This window comes from Rhinopithecus bieti, unplaced genomic scaffold (genome assembly GCF_001698545.2).
Source record: "Rhinopithecus bieti isolate Rb0 unplaced genomic scaffold, ASM169854v2 scaffold_77265, whole genome shotgun sequence".
Taxonomy (NCBI): domain Eukaryota; kingdom Metazoa; phylum Chordata; class Mammalia; order Primates; family Cercopithecidae; genus Rhinopithecus; species Rhinopithecus bieti.
This window is the reverse complement of record NW_016828364.1, coordinates 42,378-69,100: the sequence shown is the minus strand read 5'-3', so window position 1 is coordinate 69,100 and position 26,723 is coordinate 42,378. Positions and strand designations below refer to the sequence as shown.

The following is a 26,723-nucleotide window of genomic DNA, read 5'->3' as shown; positions in this document are numbered from 1 at the left end:
AAACTTGGAGTAGAAATGACAGTAGTTAGCAATAAAGGCCAGACCATCACCATATCCAATACAGCTCACAATATTCTCTGCTTTATTCTATTTTCTCTTTTTCTATTTTTGACTCATATTTGGGCATATGGGATTCAGGAAGTTTCTTTCAGAAAGTCTAAAATCAATGGGCAGCTTAGCTTTGGTATAACATAAAGAGAACACTTCCTGAAATCCAACGACTTTGATTTGTGTCTGGACTCAGTAACTGACCAGAAGATGGCCTTGGGTCATTTATTTTACTTGTCTAATCCGTAGTTTGTGGATCTTTAAAATAGAAAAAGTAATAACACTAGATCTTGCTTACATCCAAGATCACTGAGAAAGTCAAATGAAAAAAAAATGTGAGAAGAATTCGTAAACTTGATTTAATTTTTTAGAGACGAAATTAAAAATCTCACCTCCACAATCTATCATATCTTTCTGCTTTACCTAAGTGGATAAAGTGATTGATAATGCATATCTAATTGGCAAATGTGAAATTTAAAATTTCTTTCTTAGTAGTGTTGAGCTAGGCCTTGAAAGATAGATAGGATTTGTACATGCAGGGATAGCAGACATAATTGTATAAGATAACCAAATTTAGTAACTGACAGCAATTTGTGTTTTTCCTCTCTTTAAAATGTTTTTTTTTTTCGTTCTTAAGTATGCGAGTATTTTACCATAAAAGAGGACTTCTTTTTTTTCCTACCAAAGCATTCTTCAGTTTTAAGAACTTTTATCTGTTAACTTTTGTTAAATTGTATACAGTTATAACAGTGTTTAGCATTATCAGAATTTTGATTTAATTTTAATGAGCCAGTGTGTTATTTGATACAATAAAGATCAGCTAAAGCCTTCTTGTGTTGTTCTTAAAGGAGTAGATGTTTTCTCTTTACTTTCTATTTCGAAAAGTTTAGGCTAGTTTTGAAAACAGTACAAAGAGGAAATTATGAATACATAATACATTAAGTTTCTTTCATAAGCTTATTCCTCCTAAGCTATTACACTTGCTGTCTACATCTATAGCTCATTTCCTAGGGAGGTAAAGCAATGACATTAAAATTCCAGCAGTACAATCTACATCAGAATGGTTGATTAATGTTTTGAAGTACTGTCCCCAGACCTCACATTTTAAATTAATTTAATTCTTAATTAGCACAAAGAAAGAAAAGAGTATGGGCAAAAGTGAAGAGAATACTCAGAGCAGTTTTCCTCCTCTTGAAAGATTTGATTATAGCTTTACAGAATTTGGCAATACGATATAGATGAAGTAATATAGGAAATCACTCATACTGGAAATTGTCCAAGATTGAAACTTTCGAAATGTGGAGTTATCCAAGATGTGACTGTGTAGATTTCAGACAGTTTCCAAGAATGACATTCTTTAGCATAAAATGGAAACTCCAATTTTAAAATGCCTGTGTAGGGGTTCTGTTTAGTTAATATTCCCAATTACATCTTTTTAATTACTATTTTAAATTTTAAATCAAGTGGAAATTACATTGAGATTTGTAGATGGTAGTGGCTGCAGCAGTGTTTTAAGTCTTCCTGAAGCTTCTTCAACCCCACTACTCCAATAAAACAGACAGTTGGCAAGGAATGGGCCTTATTTGAATCGATTCAAATGAACTGAGAAAAAAAAAAATCATTTAAAGACAACCAGGGAAGTGTGAACAGTGATTGGCTGTTTGATGTTCTTAAGAAATTATTGTTAATTTTTCAGGTGCAGTAATCATACTGTTATATATTTTTTAAGTCCTTGCAGAGATACATACTGAAAGAGTAACAGATGATATATGGATCTGAAATTTGTTTCAAAGTAACCCAAGAGAGGTGGAGTAAGTGGCAATTTAGATGAAATGTGATTGGCCATATGTTTATAGTTGTTGAAAGTTTGTTATGGGTACATCCAGTTAATTATACTATTCTCTCTACTTTTGAATATATTTGAAAATATTTGTAATAAAATAAAATTTTGATGTATGTCAAAATAAATGCTGACCTAGATTAAAAAAAAAAGTATTTTTAAGATAGCTAAGAAGCAAATAGAATAGATAAAATGGAATGCAAAAAAATATCTAATTAATCCAATAAAAGAAGTTTTAAAGGGAGGGCAAAAGTAATACTATAGGCCAGGCACAGTGGGTCATGCCTGTAATCCCAACACATTGGGAGGCCAAGGTAGGCGGATCACTTGAGGCCAGGAGTTTGAGACCAGCCTGACCAACATGGTGAAATCCCATGTCTACTAAAAAAAAAAAAAAAAAAATTAGCTAGGCATGATGGCAGGCACCTGTAGTATCTGCTATTTGGGAGGCTGAGACCGGAGAATTACTTGCACCCAGGATGCAGAGGTTGCAGGGAGATCACATCATTGCACTCCAGCCTGGGTGACAGAGTGAGACTCCCTCTTGGGAAAAAAAAAAAAAAAAAAAAAAAAAAACCTACAAACTAAATATTTGTCCCCCCCACCCCCTAAAGTCATATGTTGAAATTAGAACCCACCGGGTGCCATGGCTCACGCCCGTAATCCCAACACTTTGGGAGGCTGAGGCAGGTGGATCACTTGAGGCCAGGAGTTCGAGACCAGCGTGGCCAACATGGCGAATCCCTGTCTCTACTAAAAATATACAAATTAACCAGGCGTAGCAGTGGGCGCCTGTAATCCTAGCTTTGGGAGGCTGAGGCAGGAGAATCGCTTGAATTTCGTAGGTGGAGGTTGCTGTGAGCTGAGATTGCACCACTGCACTCCAGCCTAAGCAACAGAGCAAGCATCCCTCAGAAAGAGAGAGAGAGGGAGAGAGAGAGAGAAAGAGAAAGGAAGGAAGGAAGGGAGGGAGGGAGGGAGGAAGGAAGAAATTAGTCGAAAGAAAGGAAGGAAGGAAGGAAGGAAGGAAGGAAGGAAGGAAGGAAGGAAGGAAGGAAGGAAAGAAGGAAGGAGAAAGAAAGAAGAAAGAAAGAAAAGAAAGAAGAAAGAAAGAAAAAAGAAATTAGTCCCAATGTGAGGATATTTGGAGGTGGGGCCTTTGGGAGGTGATTAGGTCATGAGGGTGGAGCCATCATAAATGGGATAAATATCTTTATCAAAAGGACCCCAGATAGATTCCCTCTTCCCTTCCACCATGTGAGGGCACAGATAAAAGATGGCTATGAACCAGGAAGCAGGCCCTCACCAGACACCAAATCTTCTTGTGCCTTGATCTTGGACTTCCCAGCCTCCAAAACCCTGGGAAATTTCTTTGTGTAAAAGCCACCCAGTCTGTGGTATTCTGTTATAGCAGCTTAAACAGACTAAGACAAGTAACAACAGTGAGATGAGATAACTATAAAAGAAACAAATTAGAGATTTAAACCAACTTTATTCGTAAACTATGTTAAAATAAATTCTTTAGAAACTCCAATAAAAGACAAAGTTGTCCAACTAGACATGAAAACAAATGCAGCTGTCTGCTGTCTAGAAAAATGGGGATGGAAACAGACATACTATATTAACACTAATCATATAAAGCTGGAGTGGTTTTGTTAATATTTGACAAAGACTCCAGATTAAGGAATATTATCAGAGATTAAGAAGGATGGTTTATAATAAAGTGGCCAATTCATCAAGACATAAAATTCTTAAATGTATATTCCTCTAATAATAGATCTTCTTAGAAATCAGTAAAAAAAAAAAAAAAAAAAAAGTTTTCACAAAAATTACTAACTAGTTGGATATTAAGCAATACATTTCTAAATAACCCATGCTGAAAAAACAGCATCACATGGTAATTAGAAAATATTTTGAAGTCAATGAAAATGAAATTATAACATATCGAGAACGTCAGGGGGCAGCTAAAGCAATACTTAACAGCAAACTTATACATTAAAATAAGTATATTAGAAAATTTTAAGAGGTTTAAAATCAATTACCTAAGCTTACAATTATGAAGCTAAAAAATGAAGAGCAACTAAAACCCAAAGTAATTAGAAGGAAAGAAATAATGGTAGTAGAAAATCAATGAAATAGAAAATGTAAAAGCAATAGATGAAGTAAATGAAATCAAAAGGTGATTTCTTGAAGAGATCAATAAAGTAGATAAGTCATAGCTGGACTCGTTTAGGAATAAAAGGAGACCCAACTTTCTATTATTATAATTAAAAGAGAGCACTTCAAATAAATGGACAAAATTCCTGTTTACACATATTTCCAAAACAAATGGGAAAACTAAATCATCTATTTAAAAAATCAAATTTGTATTAAAAATCTCCCCACAAAGAAAACGGCATTGGTGAATTACACCAGATATTTAAAGAAGAAATAATGGCAATCCTATATAAACTCTTTCAAGAAAAGAGCAGAGTGGGGGAAATTTCCCAACTCATTTTACAAGGTTGGTTTTATCTTCATTACCAAATCTACCCAGAAACTACAAGAAAGAAAAACTATAGATGAACATCACAGTATCTCCCTTGTATACAGACAGAAAAATTCTCAAACTGAATCCAGCAATATAAAGGAATGTGTGGTTGATTTAATATCTGTATTCAATTGGTGTAATTCATTATATTAATAGAAGAAAAGAGAAAAATAATAAGGCTATCTTAATACATACAGAAAATAAATTGATGGAATTCCAAATCCATTCATGAAAAAAAAAACTTTCAGAAGGCTTGTAATGAAAGGAAATGTCCTCGACCTGATACACAACATCTCTTAAAAACCTACAGCTTATATTATGCTTAATAGCAAAATACTATTTTCCCTCTAAAATCGAAAACCAGGTGAGAATGTCTACTCTTAACACTTCTACATGACATTTTCCTGGAGGTCCTAGCCAGTGTAATAAGGCAAGAAAAGGCATGTAGTTTGAAAAGGAAGATATACTCTATTTTCAGATGGCATTATTTTTATAAAATGCTATGAGAATAAATGAATGTAGCAAGGTCTCAAAAAAGGTTAATGTAGACAAATATATTTTACTTCTATTACTAACAATTGGCAAATGAAATATTTTAAAGGCTAATTATATCATCAAAACATGAAATTCTTAAAGATAAATTTAGCAAGAAATAACAGGATCACTACACTGAACACTATAAAATGTTACTGAGTGAAATTAAAGAAGATCTAACTGAAGAGATCACACTCATGGATAAGAAGTCTCAATATGTTAAGATGTCAGTTCCTTTTAAATTAATCTATAGATCAACTCAATTCTAATCATAATCCCTATAAACAATTCTGTAAAAAATGACAAGCTGGTTCTGAAATTTATATAGAAATGCAAAAGAACTGGAGTGGCCAAAACATTCCTGAAAAAGAAAGACATTCCCTATCTGATTTCAAGACTTACTATAAAGTTACAGTAATCCAGACAATGTGATGTTGGTAAAATAGACATAAACAACAAAGGATCAGAAGAGAGTCGAGAAATAGATCCATATATGCATGGCCAATTGATTTTCCATAAAAAGACCAAATTAATCCAATGGGGAAAGAATAGTCTTTTCAACAAATGGTCCTAATGCAGTTGGCTGTCTACACTGTGGGAGAAGGTAGAGGGAATGCACCTCAGTTCTTAACACCCTAAACAAACAAACAAACAAAACTCAATATACATCATAGACCTAATAGTAAAAGCTAAAATCATAAAACATTTATAAGGAAATAGGAGGAAATCTTTGTGACATCAGGGTAAGCAAGTAGATAGGACACAAAAAGCACACACAACAAAAGAAAAAATTGATATATTGGAATTTATTAAAATTAAAATGATCTACTCTTTGAAAGACATTGTTAAGAGAATACAAAGCCCAAGCCACAGACCAGAAGTATTATTTGCAATAAGTATATCTAACAAAGGACTTATGAATAAAGAATTCTTACAACTTAAAAATAAGACAAAAAAAGCAACCTTTCAAAAAGGCCAAAAGATTTGAACAGACAAGTTACAAAAGACTATAAAAAGATGGCAAATAAGCACATAGACATAATGTTCAACATTATTAATCATTAGAGAAATGCAAAAAAATTATATTGACATGCTACAGCACACCAGCTAAAATGAAAAAGACGAAATATTAAGTGTTGGCGAGGTTGTGAAGCATCATGTTAATGGGAATGTAAATTGGTACAAACACTTCAGAAGTTAGTTTGGAGGTTTCTTCTGAAGTTAATCATATCCTTCCCATACAACCCAGTAATTCAACTATGACACATTTAGTCAGGCGAAATAAAGTGTGTCCAGCAAATATTTGTACACAATCGTTTATAGCAGCCTTATTCATAATGGACAAAATTGGAAATTACCTAGATGTTACTTCAACAGGTGAGTGGATACACAAATTATGATAGACCCATATCATTAAATACCACCCAGATAGATAGAATGAATTACTGATATGTCCAATAACCTGGTACGATTTCAGAAACATTGTGTTGGGCAAAAAAGCCAGATACAAAACAATGTATACTGTACAAGTATTTATATAAAATTCTAGAAAAGCAAAACCAATCTCTGTTGACCAGAAATAGCTCAGTTATTGATTAGAGTTGGGCATGAAGGAACTTTTTGATGTTATGGAAATGTTTACTCTCTTGTCTGTGGTAGTGGTTACATGGATTTACACATTGTCAAAACTCATTGGCTTACACATAAAATGGGTACACTTTATATTTCATATATTATACGTGAATGAGTGATTAAAGTACTGGATTTCTTGGCTTCCAAGAATTATAGCATACAAAATTATATATTCCTAGCTATTTTCAAAGGACAGACTAGTTCTACTTTAAGCAAACAGCATTTGATGACACTTTTTATCACAGACAAGATTCTTCTGGTACAAGTATTAAAAGTTGGCTTAGGCAACTTTTATAGCTAGACTCACCTGGGGGAGAAGAAGACCCAACTCTCCATTATTATAATTAAAAGAGCGCACTTAGAAGAAATGGACAAAATTCCTGATGACACAAATTTCCAAAACACAAAAGAAATAGAAAACTAAATCATCTATCCATTTTAATCATCAAATTTATTTGCTTGTAGCTTACCTTCAGGTTTCATAGTACCTTTTAAAGCAAATGAGTACCCAGGCTGATATTTATCAAGTCTTGTAGCCACCCTTTGTCTTTCAATTAATGTTTTTATTTTGAAATAATTATATATTTACATGCAGTTTTAAGAAATAATGTAGAGATCCCATGTACTCTTCATCCAGTTCCCCTGAATAACACCTTGCGTAATTATAGTATAGTTTCACCCAGAAGATTGACATTGATTCAATCCACTGATTGTGTTCAGACTTTGTTTTACTTATGCATGTGTGTGTATTTTATACAGTTTTATCATATGTAGGCTTGTGTGTCCACCATTACAGTCAAGATATCGTTCTATCACCACAATGATCCCTGGTGGTGGTCTTTTATAAGCACACTCCACTCCCCACATCCTCCATGGCCCTGTCCTTAACTCCTCATGACCATTATTTAGGTTGGTGCAAATGTTTTCGAGGTTTTTGCATTACTTTCAGTGGCAAAAGCTGTACTTACTTTTGCACCAACCTAATGTGCTTTTTTCATTTCTGGAATGTTGTCATCTCAAGAACGTTTAATAAATAGGATCGTACACACTAATCTTTGGGGACTGGCTTTTTTCTCAGCATAATTCTCTGGAGATTCATGTTGTCTGTGTCAGTAGGTCATACCTTCTTATTGCTGAGTAATATTGTAGAGTATGAATATATCGGTTTTCTTAACAATTCACCCTTTCAAAGACATATGGGTTGTTTCCAATTTTAACTCCTACAAATTTATTTTCAGCTGTCTTGATTTCATTATTCCGTAACAAAACATAACAACCAGTGTTTCCCACAGTATAATTTAAGCATTTTGAAGAATTCTCAAATATTAAGATATTAACTTTCTGTATACCGTCTAAAATACCCTAAGATCTTTTCCTGAGTCTGTTTAAGGAAGTTTCCTTGAAGAAGTTGTATTCCAAGTACAGTGGAACTTCTTTTATGGAGCACCTTGGATTAGATTTTACCAAAACTGAGAACATGACTTTTTGTGGACTTCTTGTAATTTTCAGGTAATGATAAATGCAATCAGATAGAAGCCTGTGTGACTTCTAATTGGATCACAGGGAAAATATATATCCTGTAGCATTTAGGATAAAAGGTGCCTTGTTCAAGGGACAGAATGTCATTTTCTTCTGTGAGTGGAAAAGGGTGATTGATTCATTAGGCACCTAGGGTCAGTTAGATATTCCTGTTAAGAATATCTTACAATTTGTTGGGCAAAGGTTTTGGTTCTGACATATCCTTCATTCCCTTCAAAATGCATTTAGAATTTTTGATCTGATCTTTCAGCATTAGAGGTTCCAGGCAAGATAAAGAGAGTCAACTTTGAAATATAAACTTGTCATCAATTTTTTTCTTAATTTTTAGTTTGTGAAATCATGTTCTCAGAAGCTGTTGTGAAACTTGCATATATTGGTATACAGATTGATTTTGTGATTTTAAATATCAGTTCTGCTGCAGCTACAATTGCTGTCACTGTAAGCTTTTTCTGGTAGCAAAATCAGTATCAGAAAGAAGTTTGTTAAATTGCGGGGAATCTGCTATGGCTAAGGAAAGTGTTTAATGAATAGACCAGCCATTAATTGTCTCTTGCTGTTAGATCCAATTACCTGTGAAACTAAGCAAATTCTGCCCACAGCTTTCTGCTCTCTTCCTGTGTTTCCAAAATGTCCCTTCAGCAAACATAATAGAGAAAAAAGCGGGCAACTCCCTTTCTAGATTCTTTATTTAAAACCTAAACTCTGATGTGCCCACTCAGATCTGGTTTTGTTGATGCCTAAGTTACTGAGGAAGTGCCACTCCTCCAACTCCCTTCATTTACCTTTGCCATTAGCAGATTATTTAAGTGGAATGGATTTTTGTTTTTAAAGAGCGCTGTCAGCAGTATTTACAACTTCTCCAAACGTTTTAAAAAATATTGTAGCATGTTTTAAATATAATAGATCAGTTTTTAAATACACTATTTCAGGCCCATGGGAATAAAGTCTCTGAAAAACAACAAGAACAACAAAGGCATTAACCTAAGAGACAGAGTATAATGCAGGCTGGAAAGATTTGTCATTTATCCTGTCTGTACTCCTTCATGATGTACCCAGATTCCCACTTCCCATACCACTTCTACCTCTTACGCCTGCTCCAGCCACCCCAGGATTATTACAAATGCCTCCTAACTGGTGTCCCAGTGTCAGCCCCAACCCCTGCCTCTCCCTGCGCAAAGCAGAGCAGCCACAGTGATCCTTTTCAAACGAGGCCAGATCACACCATTTTCTGTTCAACACTCTGCAGTGGCTTCTCACATCATTTAGAATAAAAACCATGCCCTGCAGAGTCCCACACATTCTGGCCACATCCAACACACAACTCTCTGGCCTGCCCTTGCTGTCTTCCTGGCTCCTTCCATTGTCACCACTGGTTGACCCTCACTGTTCTTGCCTGCCCAGCAGGCTTCTCCCTCCAGCAGGCTTCTCTCTCCAGTAGGCTTCTCCCTCCAGCAGGCTTCTCCCTCCAGCAGGCTTCTCTCTCCAGCAGGCTTCTCCCTCAGACTGTGGCACTTTCCAAGCAAGTGCCAAAGTCTTCAGGTATCTGCAGAGTGTTTTCTTTCTCTGCCCAGCGTAGTGGCTTCCCTGGGAGCCCTGTCAAAACAGTAGAACTACCCAACCTGATGTCCTAGCACTACTTACCCTGCTTCTCTTTAGTGTATATAATTCTCCATTTACATTTAACATGTAAATATAAACATTTCTGTATGTTTATCCATGTATTTTCTAGAATATAAGCTCCATGAGAGGAGAGATATTCTGTTTAGTATTGCTACACAGCAGACTAGAACAATGTGTGGAGCCTAGAAGTCACTTAGCAAATACTTGTTGAATAAATTAATTAATAAACCAATCTATGTCCCCTTTCCTTTATTCCATATTAATATAAAAGTTACAGAATAAGCTACAAAGAAATCAGGGAATACCAAAGCTATTTAATAAGCATAACATGAGTACAGTAAATCAATTGGTTTTGACAGGTTATTATTATTAATCTAGCAGTTTCTGGTAATCAATGTTAAACTCTATCATTATGATTGTGAAGTTGTCAGTTTCTCTTTGAAATTAATCAGTGTTGCTTCACATAGCTCGAAGTATATTATCAGGTGTTTATAAGATTAGAACTATTTCTCTGATGGAATGAACATTTTATTATAATGACATTTATCCTTATCAAGGATAAGGATAGTAGTTATCAACTACTTTTGCCTTAAAATTTATAGTATTTTACTACTTTTCTTTTGTTAATATTTGCTTGTTACATCTCTTTTTCTTCACAAATATTTCAACTGTTTGTATTTGCATGTGTGGGTATGTCTCCTAAATAAGATATTTAGTGTTTTTTCCCCACCACTCTAACCAACTGCCTTTTCATCAAGTCACAGCATGTTTACATTTACACACATGCAAACCAGTTTTTGTTCATAATTTAATTTATTGTCAAATCTTTTTTTTATGTATTCAGACATTTCTTCTTCCTCTACTGTATCTTTTCTTTGGATACTTTGAGCCCTTTTCTTTTCTTTTCTTTTCTTTTTTTATTATTATTCTGTAGTTTCATACTGATGTACCTTGATAGAGGTGTAATTTTATTATCCTAGGAAGGGATCATTGTCCTTCCTAGATATGAAGATTCTTGTTTTCCATCAGTTATGAAAAATTCTCAGCCATTATATTTTCAGATATTACTTACCAAATTATCTCTCTTCTGTCCTTTTGGAATTCCAGTGAAATGCACGCTGGCCATCACATTCTGCTTTCCCTGTCTTATAAGCTCTTGTTCACACATTTCATTTTTTAGTGCCATATTCTGAGGAATTTATTCAGATCATTCGTCCAGTTCACTGCTTTTCTTCACATATATGCAATTTGCTGGTTAGCATATCTGTTGAAGGATTCTTTTGTCTGACTATATATATATATGTGTGTGTTTGTATGTATATATATTTTTTCAAGAAGTTACATTTTATATCTTTTTAAATCTGAATGTTTTTACAGTAGCTATTTTTTAATTTTTTAGATATCGTCTTTAAATAATTATACTCATGCTTATTTTTGCTCCTAAGTGATAGTTTTACAGTCTAAAGTTTAATGTGCCTGTGGCTCTGCTGTTTATTGTTGTTATCCACTGCTGGCTACTGATCACAGTAGATTGTTTCCTCATGCATTTTGTATAATTGTCATGTAAGTCTATTTTCATCAAGGTTTTATCTATGGCAATCCTTTGCAGCCTCTGTTGAGAGCTTGTCCTTCTAGAGAGTGTGTTTTTTTTTTTTTTTGCATTTGCTTCTTTTAGATGCCACAGGGCTATCACCAACCAATAGGCTGGTCCCTAGAATAAGGGAGCATTTACAGCGGCTGCCTTATACCCTGTACTTCAAGTGGGAGCCCATAGAATGGCTGTACTTTACTTATCCTTTCTGAAAATGAATACAAATAAATTTAGAAATTTCTGCCTTGATTGTATCCCAAGAGGCCCATGGAAGACACCTCTAGTGAGGCCTCTTTTCCAATGTCATTATCTTGGATGATTCCACACTGAGCTGCCCTTCCCAGAGGGCTTTGTTGTCCTATGACATAATTTATTTTAATGTTAATTTCCCTGCTTGGAGGCTCCTAGATTATTCATTGAAATCTCAATCTGATATAATATTTTTGGCCTGTGGTTATAAATTCTCAGGATGGAGATATAGTTACATATCCATATCTATGTCTGTAGTTACATATTCATATCTATATCTCTGTATCTTTATAGATATGGATATGTAACTGTGTATATACATAGATACATCTACATATAGATATGTAACTATATATACACATAGTTCTAGATAAATGGATAACAGTCTCAATCTAAGTCCACACAGAAACATACAAGTTTTCTTGTGTCCCACTTCCAGGGGGTAGGTATCTCTGCTTGTACCCCTTTTCATTAAGTACACTATGCTTATATTTCCAGTCTCCTACAACTCCTTGTATGAAGTGGCCCTTGCCTATTTCTCTGGCATCATTTCCTGCCACTGTATTTCTCTTACTTCTGTGCATAAACCATCTTAGTCTTTTTTCTGTTTCTCAGACATACCAAGGTTATGTTGCACTTGCTATTTACTCATAGAATGTCCTTCCACCATCTTCACATATGTCCATCTTCTTATTGTCATTCAGATCGCATATCCCCGCATGACAGGATACATAATATGAGGAGCTGCATGCAAAATGAAAATACAGGGCCCCTTATTAAAAATGATTAATAATTTCAAGACAGTACAAGCAGAGCACTAAATCAAACAGGGACTTCTAAGTATGAGCCCATATGCAGTTGCAAAGATTACACACCCATGAAGCCAGTGGGGCCTTCCTGACCAGCCCATTAACTGCCCAACCCCACTTAGTGTTTCTCTGTTATATCACTTTTGTACTTTTTTTCATCACGACAATTATCACTATGTGAAATTCTTTGCTTACTAATTCATTGGCTATCTCCAGGTACTAGATTCTAAGTTCTGTGGGAATGAGGATGGCTTGTGTTGTTTGCTGCTGCAGCATCTAGAATGGTGCCTGGTTCATTAATTAGTTCGTGTAATGAATGAATAACGTCTGCTTTCCTAATGAGTCTCCAAGTAGCCCAAGAACCTTCTTCAACATAATATGCTAGGTCTCCACTTCCAGTTGATCTGATTTTGCACAAACCAGTGAATTTTGGATTCTAAGCCAGCCTTTTTTTTTAATAGATGAGGAAACTGAATCCCAGACCGCTTAAATAATTTGCTAAAATTCAGAAAACCAATTAAGTGGCAGAGCTAGGAAAAGAAAAATAAGTCTGCTGACTTCCAATTCTACCCTCTTTTTCCTAGGACTAGTACATTGGGTGAATTTTCCTGCTGTAATAATCTTTGTATTCAGCCACTTGACTTTTAAAATAATCTTAAATGGAATATTTCCCAAATTTGAGTCTTAATTCTGTGCGAAGAGAAATTAGACTAGGTCATGAGGTCAGCCCTCTCAAGCAGATTGTCATTTTCTCTGGGAAAACTCTGTTTTGTTTATGGCTGTTTGCTTTATGTTTTGTTTATGCCTTTGCTACCTATAGCAGCTTCAGTTCTTTCAATCCCCCTTGGCAACAGCCTTGCCAATTCTTACTCAACATAAGTTGCATTCCTATTTATATTATTCTCAGAAGAGATTTTAGCCACAAATTATTTTTCTGTTTACTGTTTTCATTCAAAGCACATCGGCACCAATTACCTTTCTGCAAAAAATTCCAAGGATTTAAAGATATATTACCCTTTTGGGAAGCTCAATGGCAGTTTTAGAGTTGCCCTGATTTTTTAATGTGCCTAGAAGATTGGGATAGGTTCAGCTATCACAATAAACATTACATATACGTTTACTTGGCAAAAATCTGTTTTTCATTGAACTGCAAAAAAAGGTAGACATCAATCTTCATTTTGTAATTTGTACATATCACCTGCTCCACTGCAAATGGGGAACACTTCTTACTCTAAGGATTCTGACAGGTGACACATTATCCTGTTGTAAATTTGATTCTCTATGTACCAATCATCTGAAAGGTCTACCAAGTTTCTTTCTGAGGCATGTGAACTCATGATCCAGCCAGCTGTCCTCAGTTGCCAGGCTTTAGTAATATGAATGTGTTATTCTGCTTTGTCTCAAAACACGTTCTTGTATAATAGGCCTAACTTTAAAAAACATTCAGTTGTTCCATTTCACTGACATGCATTCTCTACCATTCGAATTGCTATTAATTGTACATACTGTTTTATGGTCTTGATTTTCCCATCTTTTGACCAGGTTTTAGCTAACCCCAGATTTGGTTTTTGCTTTTGTTTTTGTTTTGTTTTTTGGTTTTGTTGGTTTTTTTGGGGGGAGAGGGTTATCTTCTTGTTTACTTTATTTGATTTACTCTACTCTGCCAGTTCTAGAGGAAATGAAGCTTATTTTTACTATAATTTTAGAGGTTATTCTGGGTGGGTTTCTGTAAAAGTGGGCCATGTAGGGGATCCTAATGGTCAAGATTAAAGAACAGAACAGGCTGGACTTGGTGGCTCATGCCTGTAATCCCAGCACTTTGGAAGGTCGAGGTAGGCGATCACTTGAGGCCAGGAGTTTGAGACCAGCCTGGCCAATATAGCGAATCCCCATTGCTACTAAAAGTACAAAAAAAAAAAAAAAAAAAAAAGAGGCCAAGCGTAGTGGCACATAACTGTAGTCCCAACTACTTGAGAGGCCAAGGCAGGAGAATCACTTGAACCCAGGAGGCGGAAGTTGCAGTGAGCTGAGATTTGCGCCACTGCACTCTAGCAGCCTGGGTGACAGAGCGAGACTGTGTGTCTCAAAAAAAAAAACCAAAACCAAACAAACAAAAAACACCAGAACAGTAATTCTTGAGGTGGCTGTATTATCTGAAGTGGAGATAGTGGGGAGAAGATAGTAGGATTGTTCGAAACAAGCAGCACTTTTATTTTATTACTCTAATTTATTTGGGGGACAATTTATAAATTAGAATTTTAATTTATAACTATAAAGCTGTTGTATTATTTCATAAAATTATATGTTTATATTATATATATAAAATACATAATAGTACATTAACATGTTTACATGTCGTTATAATTAATATATAATTGTGTTTATAGAAAGTATTTTGAGCTTCATTTAGTACTAAAGGAATGTAAAAGATTTTTATGTTTCCAAAAGTGTCATGAGAAATGTCCCAGAAGATTAAAAAAAAGTGGAATAGATGTGATCTGTCTCACCAGCCTTTCAGCACTAGCCCAGGATGTTCCTGGGAGGTTGTGCATGCCCTGCCAGGAAGCCAAACACAGGAGCTGGAGTGTCTGCTCAGGACAGAAGAACTTGCTTTACAGTTAGAAACAGTTGAAGGGCTCTTATGCATAATAAGTATGTTGTAAATTTTTGATGAATTAATAGTTACTTGGGGGTCTAGATTTTAGTTTACTGTTTATTAAGGTATCTCCTTTTGCTTTCCGTTTCTTATTCAAGTTAATTGATCTTCATTTAATATTCCAAAGCCCCATATTAGTAATCTATTGCTATGTCACAAGTGATCCTAAAACTTAACAACTTCAAACAATGAACATTTATGTCTCACTCAGTTTCTCTGAGTCACAAATCCAGGAGTAACTGAGCTGAGGCTCTGGGGTGGTAACTCTCATGAGATTGCAGTCCTCTGAAGGCTTAAGGGGAGCTGAAGGATCCCCTTCCAAGGTGGTTTCCTCGTGTGCCTGGCAGGTTAATGCTGGTTGTTGTCAGGCCTTAATTTCTCTCTTTATGTGGAGTTTTCCACTGGGCATCTTGGCTGTCCTCATCACATGGCAGCTAGCTTCCTCCAAAGTGAATGATCCAAGAAAGAGACTGACAGACACCATCATATCTTTGATCTTAGCTTCTGAAGTCACACTCCATCATTCTATAATATCAAATTGGTTACACAAGTTAACCCTATTCTGTGGGGGCTACACAAGGGCATGAACACCAGGAAGTAAGATCACTGGGAGACATTCTGGAGGCTGACTCCCACAGCCTCTAATGAAGATCTTATTAGAAATATTCTTTAATTAAAACAATAACTTTTATGTTTACATGGATGGAATATATAGGTTGAATTACGACTGGTTTTCAGTATGTATCCGTGTGTGTGTGTGTGTGTGTGTGTGTGTGTGTGTGTGTTTACTATAACTGGCTTATAACATGTATCCATTAGCTTTTCATTTTATTTGAAAGCATACTTGCATCTAGGAATGTGATTAGATTATCTGCTTCATGTTTATCATTCTCACAGAATAGAAGTTACCAATGAGAGGACAACAAAAGGGACGAAGTTGTCCTCATAACCTATGTGAAATTGACTGAAATATTTAGCTACTTTACAAGACATGGGTTATTAGATTAGCTCCTCATTTTGTGTCAAGTCATCACTTATGCATTTTCCCATATTGTTGTTATTTATGAAAACAGAAAACCATATTCTGCTAGAGAACCAACATATAAATGAGAAAAATCTGTGCTGAAATAAGAAAATGGCATTATAATTATAGCTCAGGAAATGCAAGTCAGAAATCCAAAATAAGTTCAGTGTATGTTGAAAATGTTAGCATTTTTCAGTGTACTTAAAGATAATCACATTGCAAACATAATACAGTTTTTACCATTGTTTCCCAGCTGAAATGTTTAGGGATATTTGCGTGCTTACTTTAAATCAGGCTTGCATGCTTGCTTGAAATCATGTGTTGTTTTCATAACATCAGAATTTATACAAATAATGAAATGAATAGTTTTCATTAACCAGTAGTTACTATTGAATAGTTTCCATTATCAGGTGCCTACACAAGTTATCAAATAGTACTTTTTAGGTAATTATGTTTTAAGTTTTTTTTAAATAACCAAAAAACACTCTCTTACACTGATATTGAGCATAAAACAAGTTGTTTTTCTAATAGAATATTTGGCAATATGGTTTAAAAGACTTAATGTCCACATTCTATAATAAGCAGCTTCACTTCTAGAAATGTATTATAAGGAAATAACTAGAAAGGAAGTCAAAGGTGCATAAACGTCCATGGCAGCATTATCATTATCAAAAATAGTACAAAACCATCTAGCAGGAGAATGGTAAAATAAATGATGCTACATCTTATTGTTAGTTGGCATATAGAGTGAACTGCTGAAACCAAAATACCCATCTAAACAAAGTTTATTTCAATCATGTTATATTCTGGAGGTTTACTGGCTGGCTGTACAGCACAAGATTATTTAAAGCCTGGGTTTCCTCTCCTTTTTCAGTAGTCACTAGGGTATTATACTTTCTAGCTTCTGCCTGCTCACTGTCACCAAGACCTTGTGCCAGCTCATGGGAATGGAAAAAAAGGAAAAAGTGGGCAGGCAGCTTGCTTTTAAGGAAATGGTCTAGAAGTCTTATACCTCATTTCTTTTTTTGTTTGTTTAGGTTTTGTGTTGTTGTTGTTGTTTGAAATGGGTCCCATTGTGTTGCCCAGGGTGGTCTCAAACTCCTGAGCTCAAGAGATCCTCCTGTTTCAGCCTACCAAGTAGCTGAGATTACAGGCATGCACTACTGCACCCAGAATTGTACCATATTTCTACCCACACTCCAATGGCAAAAATTTGGTCATGTGGTCACACTCAGATCAATTAAGATGTTAAGGGCTACCCCCTGCATCATGAGAGCGAATGAAATATGAAAATTGCCTTGCATAACCTTGAAAACATGTTAGGTCTAGTACCAGTTACAAAAGGTGATATACTGTATGATTTCATTAATATGAAATGTCCATAATAAGCAAATCCATACAGACAGAGAGTAGATTAGTAGTTGCCAGAGGCCAGGGGGAGAAGAGGTTTGGGAGTGACTGCTAATGGCTTTGGGCTTTTTTGGGGGGCTGATGAAAATGTTCTAAAATTAGATAGAGATGATGGATACACAACTCTGTGAAAATACTAAAAATCACTGAGTTATATACTTTAAAAGAATGAATTAATGACACGTGAATGATCCCAATGCAACTATTATAAAAAAAAAAAAATGTCCCAATGCATAAAAGGACAACAAGGAAGCTTTCCTCCCTCAACCATGGCTTGGATAGAGCAGGAAACACTCTACCCCAATAATTTAAAATCAGAAGTCAGCCCTTATGTGGCCTGACTTTATGCTTCCTGTGCCCATAAAACCTCTAGTAAAGATTTACTCGAAAGTAGCTCTGCCTCTGCAGCACCTCCAGGTGTCTAGCAACAACCAATGTAAATCCTCCCTGGAAATAACAACGTCAATTCAAGCCTCAAATCATTCCATAGACAAAAGTCCAAAGAAAACGAGTAACTCATACCATAAAATATACAAATATAAAATCACCATGTTTAAGATGTTTAAAAAATAAAAGAGAATTTTGGAAATATGAGCAGACAATAAACAGATTTATAACTGTAATTATAAAAATTCTAGAAAAGAAATATATGATAAATTAAGTTTAAAACTGTATAGATTTATCAGCAGATTTGACTCAGTAGTATCAGCAGATTTGACTCAGTAGAATTAGTGAACTGAAAGACAGATATGAAAATGTTTCCTGAATGAAACTCAAAGAAACATAAAAAAAAAAAAAAAAAAAAAAGATATGATGCACACACACAGAGAGAGAGAGGTGGGGGGAGATCAAGATACAAGAGAGATTAGGATAATAAGTTTAACGTACTCCAAGTGATAGTTCTAGAAAGATAGAATGGGGAAGAGGCAATATTTGAATGTATGATAACTGAGAATATTCCAGAGTTTTTGAACCCATGGCTTTAAGAAGCACAAAGCATCCCAGCAGTAAGACAATATCCACACCAAACGGATTATAATGAGACTGCTGAACAGCAAAGAGAATAAGAAAATCTTAAAAACAGCTAAAGAGAGTGGGAAAAGAAATCATCTTCAAGGCAAGAGCAATTAGACTGACAGCTCATTTCTTCAGAAGAGAATTTAATTTTATCCTTCATGCGCTGAGAGAAAATACACAGTTAAAAACTTTAGACAAATTAAATTTAACAGAGTTTAATTGAGCAAAGAATGATTCGCAAATTGAGCAAAGAATGATTCGTAAATCAGGCAGCCCCCAGAACTAGAATAGATTCAGAGCCACTCCGGGGCTGCCACATGGTTGGATAACATTTGTGGACAGAAAAAGGAAAGTGATGTACAGAAAATGGAAGTGAAGTACAGAAACAGCTGGATTATTTACAGCTCTGCCTTTGCCTTATTTGAACCTGCCTTTGCCTTCTTTGAACAGTTGTCTGTGGTTGATTGAAGTTTGGCTACTGTGATTGGCTGAGACTTGGCTACTTGTTACAAGAGTAGGTTACAGTCTATTTTATACATCAAGTTGAGTTATAGTTAATTATGTATGGGGAAACTTTAAGTAGAATTTAAAATATGTAAAGCAGCAGCTCTAGGCCAAATTTAATTTAACAACACCGATTTACAATTCTATGCCCAGTGAAAATACCTTTCAAGTAACGAAAGTAAAGAGTATCTGTTTGTCAAAAATTCTGTGAATCTCAAAATGCAGCAGAAAATGTGTATTATTCAAACATCAAGAATAAGGGGGTTTTCTAGGGGAAAACAAAAAAGCAACAAAGGGAGAGCTGCAAGTTTGGTGGTCACTGTTCAGGCAAGTCTTGCAATTTTGCAGAAGGGAGGTTGTTTTGTTTTGTTTTTGTTTTTGTTTTTTTGCAATTTGGCCCATTCCAGGCCATACATGATGTTCTAGGAATTACTAGCTCAAAAGAGTAATTTAGCAGGAGTGCATTACTTTCTCAGTATCAGAGAACAAGAGGGTAGGTATTAGGTTCAGAGCAGAAAATTTTACAGTTCACCACATCCCTCTTCTTGGCCAAGGTGGACAAAAATCCAACACTGACCAACCATAATGAGCTCAATGAGATAAAAGTTATTAGAATGGGAGGGTGAATTTAAAGTTTCCATTTGCTTCTGTTCAAGATCATGTTCTGGGATCATTTATTTTAAAATTATGTCACTGCTTAGCTTAATAACCCTAGAAATCATGCATTTAATGGGAGGGATTCCTATGAAGAGGAAAAGCAGGTGCATGAATAATCTGGAGAAGTGTTCAGAGGCAAGACTTGACTTCTGTTTGAAATGCCTAAAATCAGAGGTCCCAGCCCCATCCACCTAACACAAAATATATCCTAGTAAGGGCCAGGTTGTCCATGCAGAAGAGATTCTGGTTGGCTTCACATTAGAAAGGTTCTCAGGGATGCACATGCAGAAGTCATTTCCAAGTACTATACAAGTACCCCTACTCAGGAGGCTAAGATGGGAATAATGTTGTTGCGGTTATTTACATCCTTTGCAATTCCATATGAATTTTAGAGTCAGCTTATATTGCTAAGATTTTGATTGCACTTACATTGACTCTATAGATCAATTTGGGATGAATTGATGTCTTTACCAATAAACCGATAAACAAGGTGCATCTCTGCATTTATTTAGTCTTCAATATTTTTCAGCAATGGTTTGTAGTTTTTAATGTACAATCTTGCATGTCTTTTGTCAGATTTATTCCTAAACATTTCCTTTTCTAGTGCTATTATAAATGGAATTTTCTTTAATTCAATTTCCAATGATTTTAGTATGTATAACTAGTATGCAGGTTTTTATGTGCCAATCTTATAAAATGCAACCTTGCTAAATTCACTGATTCTTTCTGTTGGTTCCATTAGATTTTCTACATATATGATTGTAGTGTTTGCAAACTATAAGACGTTTAATAGACAATATAATTGTATATCTTTATGACCCAGGGAATGTGAAAGATTTTGTTAACCAGTCATAGAAAACACAGGGCATAAAGGAAAATGTACATATATGCGTACTTAAAGTTCACAATTTTGGTTCACAAAAAGATACCATAGAGAAAGTAGAAAGAGAAGCCCCACATTGATAGAAATTTGCAATACAGTTGACCCTAGAACAACACCGGTTTGAACTGTGTGGTCCACTTTTATGTGGGTTTTTTTTTTTTTCATTAAATACAGCCAGCCCTCCATATCAGTGGGTTCTGCATCTACAACCAAACAGGAATCAAAAATACAGTATTTGCAGGATGCAAAACCCACATATACTGACTTTTGGTATCTGTAGGGCCAACTGCAGGACCTGAGTATGTGTGGGTTTGGGTATCCATGGGGATCCTGGAACCAGTTCCCCAATGGATACTGAAGGTGCCTGTATACACACCTGGCAGAGGCTTAGTATCTAGAATTGTGCTGCCCAAAATGGTAGTCACAAGTCACATGTTTTAAGGACTTGCAGTGTCTCTTATCCTGAATACATGCCAGATTTCAAAGACATAGTATGAAAACAAAAGAATGTACAGAATCTTAATAATTTCTATATTGAATACATATTGAAATTAAAATATTTAGGATATATTGGGTTAAAAAATATATTACTAAAATTAACTTCATCTGTTTCCTTTTGCTTTTTGAATGTGGCTACTAGAAAATTTAAAATTTTATTTGTGGCTCATGTTGTATATTAAAGATGATCCTGATTTATCTGGACGTTCCTATGAACCAATCAGAAAGAGACAAACAGTCCAATTGGAAAATGGGAAAGAATAGACACTCTATAAAAGCAGATACCCAAATGGCCAATAAATATATGAAATGGGGGCTCAAGCTCTTAATCAATAAAATGCAATTTAGAACTATATTGGCGTACCATTTTTATCAACTAGATTAATGGATACTTAAAAAAAGAAATGTTGGCTAGGTTGTAGTACAGTGTTCTCTGTATTCCACTGCTAGTGAGAATCTAAATGGTTTCAACTTCTTAGGACACAGTTTGTATTATCTATAAAAGTGACCGTGTGCACATACCCTGTAATCCAGCAGTTCTATTTATTCTGTTTCCCCGTATTTATTAGAGAAGCCATTGCACAGTTGTACCTAGAGATGTGTTAAAAATATGTTCACAGCAGCATTATTTGTAATTTTTAAAAACTGGAAACGAGTAGGGGGATATATACATCAGGGTTAAATGGAAACGTTATTTTCATAAAGTATATATCATGGTGTACTCAAGATAAACTGTAGCTAAAGGCATCAACCTGAATGAATTTCAGAAGCATAATATTAAGAAATGAAACAAGTAATAAAATAAATCACATAATAATCCATTAAGTTCAAAAACAGGCACAACCAAGTGATATGTATTTTTAGGAGTACAAGCATAGAAAATATCCTATACAGAAAAACAAGGATATAAATAACACAGAACTCACGATGGTAATTATCTCTGGGGCCAAGGGAGGGATCCTATCAGAAAGTGGTTCACAGAGAGCTTCTAAAGTCTTATAATGATATAGTTCCTAAGCTGATTGGTGAGTAAATTGGTGATTATCTTATTATCATTCTTTAAAGTGTACATAGATAACTTATTTGTATGTATAACAGGCTTTAATAAGTTAAAACAAACTATAAAACAACTATGGCATCAATCCGATTTTGTTTACACACAGACACACACACAAAGTAGGTTTTAAATACATATTAGAAAAGAACTGTAAGGAGGCATACTAAAATATTAATTTATGGTGATAAGATGGCTACACGTAGATGAGTAGTTGAAGTTTGAGCCTGGAAATTTAGGTTGCAGGGCAGCTTCGATTGTTGAGCTACTTTCTAATACAAATCAGCATTCTGTTAATTGTGCTTATCAAAATATCAGCATCATTATATTACTACAGACCTGAACATGCAAGCTTGGATATTTTAGGAAAATTTTAGATGATTCTTAAATTTTTCACACCTGCAGAAAGCCATGATTGGTCCATTTGATGTACTGTAGTCCTCTGTTATCCATGGTTTCTTCTTCCACTGTTTCAGTTTCCTGCAGTCAAACACAGTCCAAAAATATTAAATGAGCAATTTCAGAAATAAACAATTCATAAGTTTTAAATTGTGTACCATTGAGTAGTGTGATGAAATCATGTGCTCAGTCCCACCTGGGATGTGACTCGTCCCTTTGTCCAGTATATACATGCTGTCTCAGCTACCTGCAACTTAATCATTTAGTAGTCTTCTCTGTTATCAGATCTCCTGTTGCAGTATTGCACTGTATTCAAGTAACCCTTATTTGTTACTTAATAATGGCCCCAAAGCACAAGAGTAGTGATGCTGGCATACTGTTATAATTGTTTTTATTTTATTATTAGTCGTTGTTAATCTCTTACTGTGCCTAACATAAACATATTCATAGGTTTATATGTATAGGAAAATGACACAGCATCTATAGGGTTTGGTATTAGGTATGAGGATCTTGGAATGTATCCCTCACATATAAAGGTGAACTACTGTACATAAGTCTCCTAGAGGTAGAATAATTTTTGTTTATATACCGTAACAAGTATGAGTAATAGAACATTATTTGTATTATTATGTAATTGTCCTTGGAATTCATAAATTACTACATTCTCATTCTTTGGCCAAATTTCTATGATAGAATTGGCAGTACCATATATTACATTAGTACCAAGTACATTTTATAGGTGATAATATTGCTCTTTTCATCAATACTACTCTTTACATGATGGATTCATGGCTAGCAAATAAAAGCGAATTATCAGTAAACTTGGTGCATTTGGCCTTTTCAATTTTTAGATAATGAGGAAATTAAAAGTAGGTCTCCCAACTGTTTCTGTTCACCTAACATCATGTCATTTATTTATTAACAGACACTTTCTCTTGTCTCTTACCCTTGCTTTTTATTCATTTGCATGCTAAAATTTATCCTAATGTTACAAAATATAATGCTTACATTACTGAATAGAAATGAGTAAGTTTATTCGTGATTGCATGAAGAGAAAACTTGTTTCAATAGGGACTAAAGAGGAAGTCAAGAAAGTATATCAAAATGTGATTAAAAGATTAACAAAAATACTATGCCTGGGATAAATAAATAAAGTGTACTGAAAGAAAAAAATAATCTCCCAGAAATCCAGATGAAGGATTTCTCTCTCCTTTAGAGAACACATCATATCCCCAGGGAATATTGTAATGTGTAAAACTTTATTGAAGAAAAAGTATTCCTTTCTGTCCTTGGGGCTGGCAGAATGCATGCATTTTTAATAACAACAACAGGCCGGGTGCAGTGGCTCATGCCTGTAATCCCAGCACTTTGGGAGGCCGAGGCAGGCGGATCACCTGAGGTCAGGAGTTCGAGATCAGCCTGGGCAATACTGTGGAACCCCGTCTCTACTAAAAATACAAAATTGCCGAGTGTGGTGACACTTACCTATAATCCCAGCTACTGGGGAGGCTGAGGCAGAAGAATCTCTTGAACCTGGGAGGCAGAGGATGAGGTGAGCTGAGATCACGCCATTGCACTCCAACCTTTGCAACAAGAATAAATCTCCATCTCACCAAAAAATAAAAATAAAAAAATTAAAAAAAAATAACAATAGTAATTACTGTTATTTTAATACTAAGTTCATTTCATGCTAAGCATTTTTAAATGAAAATAGCATGTCTCAGGTAGGTTAAGTAACTTGATTGAGGCCACTGGTGGAAGGTAGTAAGTGGTGAAGCCAGAATTCAAACCTAGGCCTATTACACTGCAAGGCTTGTGTGTTAACCTTTGTATAAAACTAGGCATATACCCAAATCCCTCTAATTTTCTCTGCAGCTTTTAACCAGATTGAGTCACTCCTGATATATAGATCAGAGGTTTACCTTAACATCTAGGTAGACTACATTGTTTTACTACATTACAGAACTTCAATGTTATTTATTTTTTAAAAAAAGAAAAAACACAGAAAATATGCCTATGTCTCTGATTAGATTTGTGTAAAAAATCCTCTGGCTATTATGATCACCATGCCAAGAACAAAGACAACTGGACAAAGAACTAGCTCAAAATAGGTTATTTAGTAAAATCTCAATTCCATCAGTTCTGTCTCACAGAGGAAACAGTCATTGCACCTGTTACAGGAGAGAACGGATTTAAATATAGACAAATTAACCCCTTGAGTAAAGATAGTACAGAGAATGATTCACCCACCAAAGCTGAGCCCAGATTTAATACTCTCTGTCTGAAGTTTCCCCAATTCCTAAAAGCTTATGACTCTGATATTCTGCGCTGTGGTCAGGGCAGCCAGATGGATTGACCATCCTGAGCCCCACGGCTGAATATCGGGCTCTTCCTGTGCGTTATATGGAAGGGCCTGCTTAGAATACACTCCAGATGCCTTGAAACTCCCTTTCCTTATAAGTTAGAACACATGATCAGCCCCAGAGAGCTTTCTGGGTGTATTAGTCCGTTTTCATGCTGCTGATAAAGACATACTCAAAATTGGTAAGAAAAAGAGGTTTAATTGGACTCACAGTTCCACATGGCTGCGGAGGCCTCAGAATCATGGAGGTGAAAGACACTTCTTACATGGCAGCAGCAAGAGAAAAATGAGGAGGAAGCAAAGGCAGAAACCCCTGATAAACCCATCAGACCTCGTGAGACTTATTCACTATCACCAGGATAGCATGGGAAAGACTGGCCCCCATGATTCAATTACCTCCCCCTAGGTACCTCCCACAATACTTAGGAATTCTGGGAGATACACCTCAAGTTGAGATTTGGGTGGGGACACAGCCAAATCATATCATTCCACCCCAGCCCCTCCAAATCTCATGTCCTCACATTTCAAAACCAAGCATGCCTTCCCAATAGTCCTGCAAAGTTTTAACTCATTTCAGCATTAACTCAAAAGTCCACAGTCGAAAGTCTCATCTGAGACAAGGCAAGTCCCTTCTGCCTGTGAGCCTGTAAAATCTAAAGCAAGCTAGTTACTTCCTAAATACAATGAGGATACAGGTATTGAGTAAATTCAGCCATTCCAAATGGGAGAAATTGACCAAAACAAAGTGATTATAGGCCCCATGCAAGTCCAAAATCCAGCAGGGCAGTCTAATTTTAAAGCTCCAAAATGATCTCCTTTGATTCCAGGTCTCACATCCAGGTCATGCTGATGCAAGAGGTGGGTTCCCATGGTCTTGGGCAGCTCTGCCCCTGTGGCTTTGCAAGGCACAGCCTCCCTCCTGGCTGCTTTCACAGGCTGGCATTGAGTGTCTGTGGCTTTTCCAGGCTCATAGTGCAAGCCGTCGGTGGATCTACCATTCTGGAGTCTGGAGGATGGTGGCCCTCTTCTCACAGCTCCACCAGGCAGTGCCCCAGTAGGGACTCTGTGTGGGAGCTCTGACCCCACATTTCCCTTCAGCAGTGCCCTAGCAGAGGTTCTCCATGAGGGCCTTACCCCAGTACCAAACTTTTGCCTGGGCATCCAGGCGTTTCCATACATCTGAAATCTAGGTGGAAATTCCCAAACCTCAATTCTTGACTTCTGTGCACCTGCAGGCTCAACACCACATGGAAGCTGCCAAGGCTTGGAGCTTCCACCCTCTGAAGCCACAACCAGAGCTGTATGTTGGCCCCTTTCAGCTGTGGCTGGAGCAGCTAGGACACAGGGCACCAAGCCTCTAGGCTGCACACAGCATGGGGACCCCAGTCCTGGCCCATGAAACCACTTATTCCTCCTGGGCCTCCGGTCCTGTGATGGGAGGGGCTTCTATGAATGTCTCTGAAATGGCCTGGAGACATTTTCCCTATGATCTTGGGGATTCGCATTAGGCCCCTTGCTACTTATGCAAACTTCTGCAGCCGGCTTGAATTTCTTTCCAGAAAATGGGTTTTTCTTTTCTACTACATCGTCAGGATGCAAATTTTCTAACGGTTATGTCCTGTTTCCCTTTTAAAACAGAATGATTTTAACAGCACCCAAGTCACTTTTTGAATGCTTTGCTGCTTAGAAATTTCTTCCACTAGATACCCTAAATCATCTCTCTCAAGTTGAAAGCTCCACAAATCTCTAGGGCAGCAGCAAAATGCTGCCAGTCTCTTGCTGAAACATAGTAAGAGTCTGTAAAAATGTTCTCCCATTCTGTAGGTTGCCTGTTCACTCTGATAGTAGTTTCTTTTGCTGTGCAGAA

The 26,723-nt window shown here is 36.0% G+C and overlaps 1 long non-coding RNA gene across 1 annotated transcript; it reads right to left on the bottom strand.

Annotated features, from left to right (window-relative positions):
• Positions 1-5,818: 5,818 nt before the first annotated feature.
• On the bottom strand, positions 5,819-24,019 carry LOC108523723 (uncharacterized). Its single transcript, XR_001883878.1, has 4 exons — positions 23,980-24,019; positions 22,495-22,575; positions 12,205-12,327; positions 5,819-9,716 (listed from the first exon to the last, which is right to left on the bottom strand). It is a non-coding gene; the product is annotated as an uncharacterized LOC108523723 (long non-coding RNA).
• Between the last annotated feature and the right edge of the window lie 2,704 nt (positions 24,020-26,723).